Consider the following 7,147-nt stretch of genomic DNA (forward strand, 5'->3'; position numbering starts at 1 on the left):
ACATTTTAATATAATCATGAAGTTCCAGAGATATACTAATTTCTTCTATAATAGCAAGATTACAACAGCTTTGACCTCATATATATGAGCATCAATGACATACTACTTATATCTGTCGACATCAGTAGCACACACGACATTATGATCATGATAAAATCTGACATGATATCTATATGGAACTCAAAACAACTGTCAACTTATTTCGAAGTGAGGATCTTCAATACGAACGTCAAGACAGTCCTACTGTACGGAGCTGAAACCTAGAGAAATACTGCATCCATCGTCAAGAAGGTACAAGTATTTATAAACAGTTGTCTATGCAAAATACTCAACATTCACTGGCTGGATACTATCAGCAATAGCATTTTATGGGAGAGGACAAACCAGCTTCCAGTTGAAGAGGAAATTAGGAAAACACGTTGGCAATTGATAGGACATACATTAAGGAAATCGTCAAACTGAATCACGATGCAATCCCTAACTTGGAATCCGGAAGGGAAGCGGAAAAGAGGAAGGCCTAAGAACACAGATATGAAAAGGATGAGTGGAGACTGGAAAGAACTGGAAGGGAATGCCCAGGGCAGTGTTGGATGGAGAATGCTGGTCTATGGCCTATGCTCCTCGACGAGGGGTAACAAGCGTAAGTAAGTAAGTAATTAGCCAAACATACTATAAAGAATTTTCGAAAAAAATTCAGTAAAGTTTATTTAAGTCTTAATTCAATCAAAATAAAAAACAAATATATAACATAGTTATTACTCAAAGATAATATTGTATTATCGTTAAGGTGTTAAATTACTACAACAAGTGTTTTCATTTGTCAATAAATATTTATTTTAAAACCATTGGTAACCTTGACAAAATATGTTGATCAAAACACCAAAAAACAAATAAAAAATATACCCTAAGTATTTTATTACATCGTTTTTATTGTTCATTAAAACAAAATTGAATCTATTTTATGATTATATTTATTTTAATGATTAATAATACACTTGATGATAAACTATCTTTATTGAAAAAACACTTGCTTATTATTTTGTTTCAAATGGGTAAGCTTTGAGCTAAGCTTGGTTACATGGTTACTAAGAATAAACGAAAATTAAGGTAAAAAAGTATCATAAAATAAAGAAGAATTGATGAATAAAAGAAATTAAAATGTTGCAAATAGCAGTAATAAAAATTTCAAAATCTTAATCTGAAGACAGTGACGAGAATATCGAAAAGACGAATACTGTAGTCATTGATTGTTGTCAAGATATACACTAAATATTAATAATAGTAATAATAATAATTTTCAGTAAACAATCATCTCATTAGGAATGTTTAAATGATAAATGTATGGATAAATTAATTGTATTTGAGAACAATTAATGTATGATGACTAAAACGTTTGATAATATAGCGTAATATTGAAATGAAAACCAAGAACGTAAAAGAGATTTCTACCTGTTCTTTTTCCGGAATAAACAATAAAGAAATATTTTAATGGTTGAAAGCGTTAGTCAATTGAAGCTAGACCACCATGAAAAACCTGGAAGCACTGGACAGCCATTTAGTCCTATTGTGGGACTCCTCAGAAGAAGACATTGGTGAATGGTCGCTTAACTTTGTGGATTAATTGGAGTGAGACATAAACACCATCGGATGCCGGTTCAGTGGTCTATCAATTAAGTGTTCTGGCGCGAGACTGGTAGGTCCTGGGTTCGAACCTCGCGAGTGCGGGATCGTGGATGCGCACTGCTGAGGAGTCTTACAATGGGACGAAACGGCCGTCCAATGCTTCCAGGTTTTCGATGGTGGTCTAGCTTCAATTGACTCACGCTTTCAACTATGAAAATACTAAATCTCCGCAAAAAATCCCCTTTTGATAATAAAGAAATAGCTCCATGTATCATATATCAACAGAAGTATAAAGTAAAATGAATTGAATTGAATTCAATAAGATATAATAATCGTAAGAAGTGATCAACAAATGTCTGTCTATTTCTTAACGCTGATCAAGTTCTATTATTCTGGGAAGAATGTAAACACAGGTTTAAGTGACTTGACGTCACATTCAGTATATTTTAGTGTTTAGTGTTTTATGTCAAACATCAAGAAATCCCTAACCTAAAGTTTGTGGCAGTTGTTCCTCAACATTACAACTTATCCTCAATCTTGATTTAAATCAATGGCCCCTGTAAGATACAAATCTATATCATCCATTATCACTATTGAAGAGGTTACCAGTAAACTGTTCAAACATTTATTTTTCTTTCACTGGGTTGAAATATATTCACCATTAACTTATAACAAATTGCACATGCTGATCAAATTATATCAATCGATCTAATTTTTAGCTGTCTGTTTTATGTGTTTATTTAAGTCAATTTGAAAATATAATTAGTTCCTTGTAAACGCATCTATAAATTATGACGTTAATAATAAATTCTTTTGAAACTATTCACACAATATTTCCAATAATCTTATTTTGCTAACTTGTTAACTATTTTTTTCACACTCTGTGTATATATACTCATGTTGTTGTTATGTCTACCCTAACTGACAGTTAAATAAAACTTATAGTATTACATTAGTTAAACATTATCCTACGCTTTTAATTAATGACTATCATCATTATCATTATTTGAAGTTACATTAAACAGGTCTTCAATCGATTAAATCATTTCATAGGTTTGCTTTAATAAAAACAATAAAATGTGTTGATCGAATTATGTAGTAATTAGTGTGTAAGTAAATATAAAAAGTAATTATATTGTTTCTTTTATACTTTGAACCAATATGACTTGAAAAATAAAAGAATATATATACATGATCAATGTGATGAATAGTTTACTAAGGCGCTTATACCTTGATCGGACAGGTTATGCACCGTAATCACAACCACTATGAAAGTATTGAGTGCACTAAAATCATAAATAGGTTAGATTAGACCAAAAGACAAACGCTTCCATTCATTTGTAAAGGTTGTCTGTTTTTTCTCGTTATTGATGTTAAGAACTGCAACTGATCATTCCGTTTTTGTAAATGTACATTATATGTAGATTACATCGATACTACCAATAAGCCATAAGCAGTTTAAGCATAGTTCGATAGTTGCTAGGATTGAAATTCAATATTCTGTAAGAGCATATGAAGCGAAAGGTATTGGCATCGAGTCATGAGGTAAATATTAGCACAGGTGTAGATGGATTCAGTTGACGAGTCCCAAACAGGAAGAATAGCACTCTCAACTACCTTCCAACTCCACTCAAAAAGTTTCATTGTTCAAAATGTACATAAAACAAATACTTCGAGTAAAGCTTAAATATGGCTAAAACAAGGATTTTAGATTTCTTTTTAAAAAATAAAGTACTTTAAATAATCTGTTTTATGTTTCAACTATATATAATTGGCATCGTTAGTAAATCAAACATCATTACTTTACTGAATATATAACCATCATAGCATAAAATATGTTAATTCATTCCAAATATCATAAGAAAGTAATGTAACTATTGGACATTGTAGTGGAACAAGATGTTACTTTACGTCAATAATTTAAGTGAATCAAACTTTATTTTAAAAAAAATGTTTATCATACAGTAACAATGGACTTAAAATTCATTTTGTTTTAGAATGATATGGTAATTACCAAGATAAATAATGTTAGAAATGAATTAGCATAGCAATAAAATTGCTTTCATTTAAGTGGATAGTTTTTTGCATGTTTTTTTAAAACTAGTTTATTGACAATTTCCTCTTGTTTGTTTTCATTTGTATTTATGAATATAAAAAAAAACTATTTCAGTAAAGGGGGACAATAATTGATAATTGGACGATAAGTTCATCAGTCCAAGAAGTTCCAAACTAATAATAACTTATATGACTAGAGACTGTTTTAAACGTACTAAGGATCTTTATGTAACCTTATAAGCTGGAAAATGATAGTAAAATTAAATAACTTCATGACAGTTTTCATTTCTATATACTACATATTAAAGTTAGGAAGCAAACAGAAATTAAAATATATGGTATATTATGGTAGAACAGTCAATTGTCAAATGTTTATAATGAAAATGATATTTTCATTAACAAAGTTTGGATTTTGATCTGATTTTGAATTTTATTCTTAAGTACATATTACTTTTATTCACGACGTTTCATCGAAATCACATGGCCACGCGTACATAACCTCTGTCAAGGAAGTCCTACTCACTGCCTTCTCGTGGCGGGGGTGTTGTTTACGAAATTGAGAGGACGAAAAGCTAATGTCTGGCGCTTTAGCCGTGTTGGTGAACACGGCGAGTCCACCTAGGTGAGTTGGAAAACCCTGATTCCAAACCAATGATGCACATGGGCCCCAGTATCTTGAGGGAACAAATGGCGTATAAATCAATCGTTGGTCACTGACTATCATGGAACTGCATCTCATCACCATGCTCCACTGCTTTGTGGATCAGATCTTTAGGTCAAAGACTTGGGGTGTGATCCCCTAAGAAAACCACCTGCTTCAGTTTGGTCACCTGAGCAGTATCACAGCCCTTACACAAATCAAATAAGATTTGTGCGGCGCATATATATCTGGTGCTTCCCTGTACCAATATTTATGTATTTAAATAAATAAATAAAATAGAAATCATTGTTTGTGAAATATTTTCAACAAAAGGTGACATGCTCATTACCAGATTTGTTTTTCTTTTACAAAGCATGTTCCTCTGTGCTTAATTTATCACTGTTATTTTCGTTATTTTGATTACGTTGTATCTCAGTCTTCTTTTGTGTGGATTTTCTATTCCATTAGATGGATATTTATTATGGTTACTATTGTGAGTGGGGAAATAAATAAAAGTAGGAAACCTTTTTTGAGGCTATTAATTACTATTAATTAATGGTAAACATATTATTTTAATATTGTGTCAAAAAGTTTTTTATTCATATACATACTGTGACTTGTTATTGATGGTGTGTTATGAACTAGGATTGTATAAATATAATCATATGTGTTAGGTCTTATAATAAGAAAAAGAACTCGTCTGGTTTCCTAGAATTCCAACAGATATTTTGGGAATACGTGAGAAATTGTATATAGGCAAACGATCGCTTATCATTTACAGTGGCCGAATCAGTGAGGCATGATGATAAGAAAATCACAATAACTACCAAAATAAATTTGTTACTTATGTTATCTCTTTGTTTACTGGTTAGTTATTCAATAAAAATAAAACTCTATTCAAAAGGATTTCATGAACTGTAATTAGCTAACTTCAACACTACTTTCATAGGTCTAAAGTCTTTTTTATCAAAATATGAACTTAATGTTTTAACATACTAGTTATTCTTCGATTACGTTTATTCTCCATAAATTAATTTTTAAATGTTTAGCTTTTCATCAAAATTATTCACTTCAATAACAATCTATTGACTTATATCTTGACCAATTTTTTTTTACTGTGGTAGTGTAAATAGTGTTAGATTATAAAGATACAAATTCTTGACTGATAGAATACCTGCTTACGTCATAGAGAATAAATTAAATGATAAGGTGATGATTTTATTAGAGAAACCATTTTCACAGATAGTCACGTAGTTCTCACGACAACTAAAAAGTTACTGTTACTATAAGATAAAATTACTTTTAATAAAAGACTATTAGATCAATTAATATTATGTATATTGACACTAGTCGAATAGTGACTCAGATTATTAGGTTGAATGGAATAAATTAACAATGATTCATTTAGAACTAACATTAGCATTGAACATCGAATAGCACCATATGGAAGAATGATTATTTGAAAAATTATATCATGGTTTTGCATCAGTGTTAAACTAAATCTTGTTAACCGATAAATCATAATGATTAAATAAATTAACTAAATTACAACTAAAATGTAATCAGGATTCAGTAATTATAAGTTATCAGATTATTTATATCACTTTACTTATGAAATACAGGTGCATCCAGCTGACGAGTCCCAAATAGGACGAAACGTGAGTCGTGGATTCCACTGCTAGCCACTAACCATCTTTGCTTATAATACAAAACTGTTTTAATATCATACAGTCGTAAATATTAATATCAAGATATGACTTAAGGTTATCTTATAAATGAATAAAGTTTTATGTTTGTGGTTTACACCATACACACAATATGTGTCATTTCAGTTATAAGCTTTTATAGTCCACCCATAGGGTGATTTTGTAAGCCTTATGCCGAATATAATTTTTCTTCGTTCTCAAAATTACATAATATCCTTTAATTGTTACGTTTGAATCGATTCAGTGGGACATATTTATCCATAACAGGAATGTCAAATCTATTGAAATTTCAAATATTGATGAGAAAAACACTGATTTTTGGTATTGGTTGATCAATACAAGTTTAGTAAAGATCCTTCTTTGTAAATTCCTAGTTAAATCTTTAGGTTTTTACATTTTCCAAGTTTCAGTAGTCTTGTCTATTACGTAGATTTGAATTACAGTTTAATCATTTGTAAGACTTTAGTCTGTCATTTTACTAAGTAAAACGGCATTGTGGTAAAGTGTTTAGTTTTTTGAAATAAACACTACTGAAAACCAAAAATGAATCGACTGAAATAGTTAGACAGATGTGTTTCGCTTATAAAATGTTAACAGAATAAACTGATCAATATGGAAACGCATAAACTTGCTGCATTCTTGTTCTTAAGAAAAAAAAGATTGTTTATTACAAAATATTTATCTATTATACAAACATACTTGTTAAAAATGACACGTTATTAGGAATCTCAATGAGTTAAGATGGTGGTTGGAGGTGGTCAACAGTAAACCCTGGACCCGGGTTTCGTGCTACTTGGCACTCGTCAGCAAGGTGTACCTGTAATCTTGAGGGAACTGGTGCTCCCTGACGGATTCCATCCCGTGTCACTCAGCTTCACAGTCAGAGACGTTACCATTGAGCTACTCGGGCCGCGACCGACCTCCTGTAGGACTGAGATGTAATCACAATTGATCGATCACTGGGTGGTGATCAATTTCATGCGTGTCAAGTCCTTCTTAGTGACACAGTAAACATATACAATATTCAGAAGGGGTTTTGTGGAGATTTCAGTATTTTTCATAGTTGAAATCATGAGTCGATTGAAGCTAGACCACCATGGAAAGCCTGGAAGCACTGGACGGC

Source organism: Schistosoma mansoni, chromosome 1 (assembly GCF_000237925.1).
Source record: "Schistosoma mansoni strain Puerto Rico chromosome 1, complete genome".
NCBI classification, from domain to species: Eukaryota; Metazoa; Platyhelminthes; class Trematoda; order Strigeidida; family Schistosomatidae; genus Schistosoma; species Schistosoma mansoni.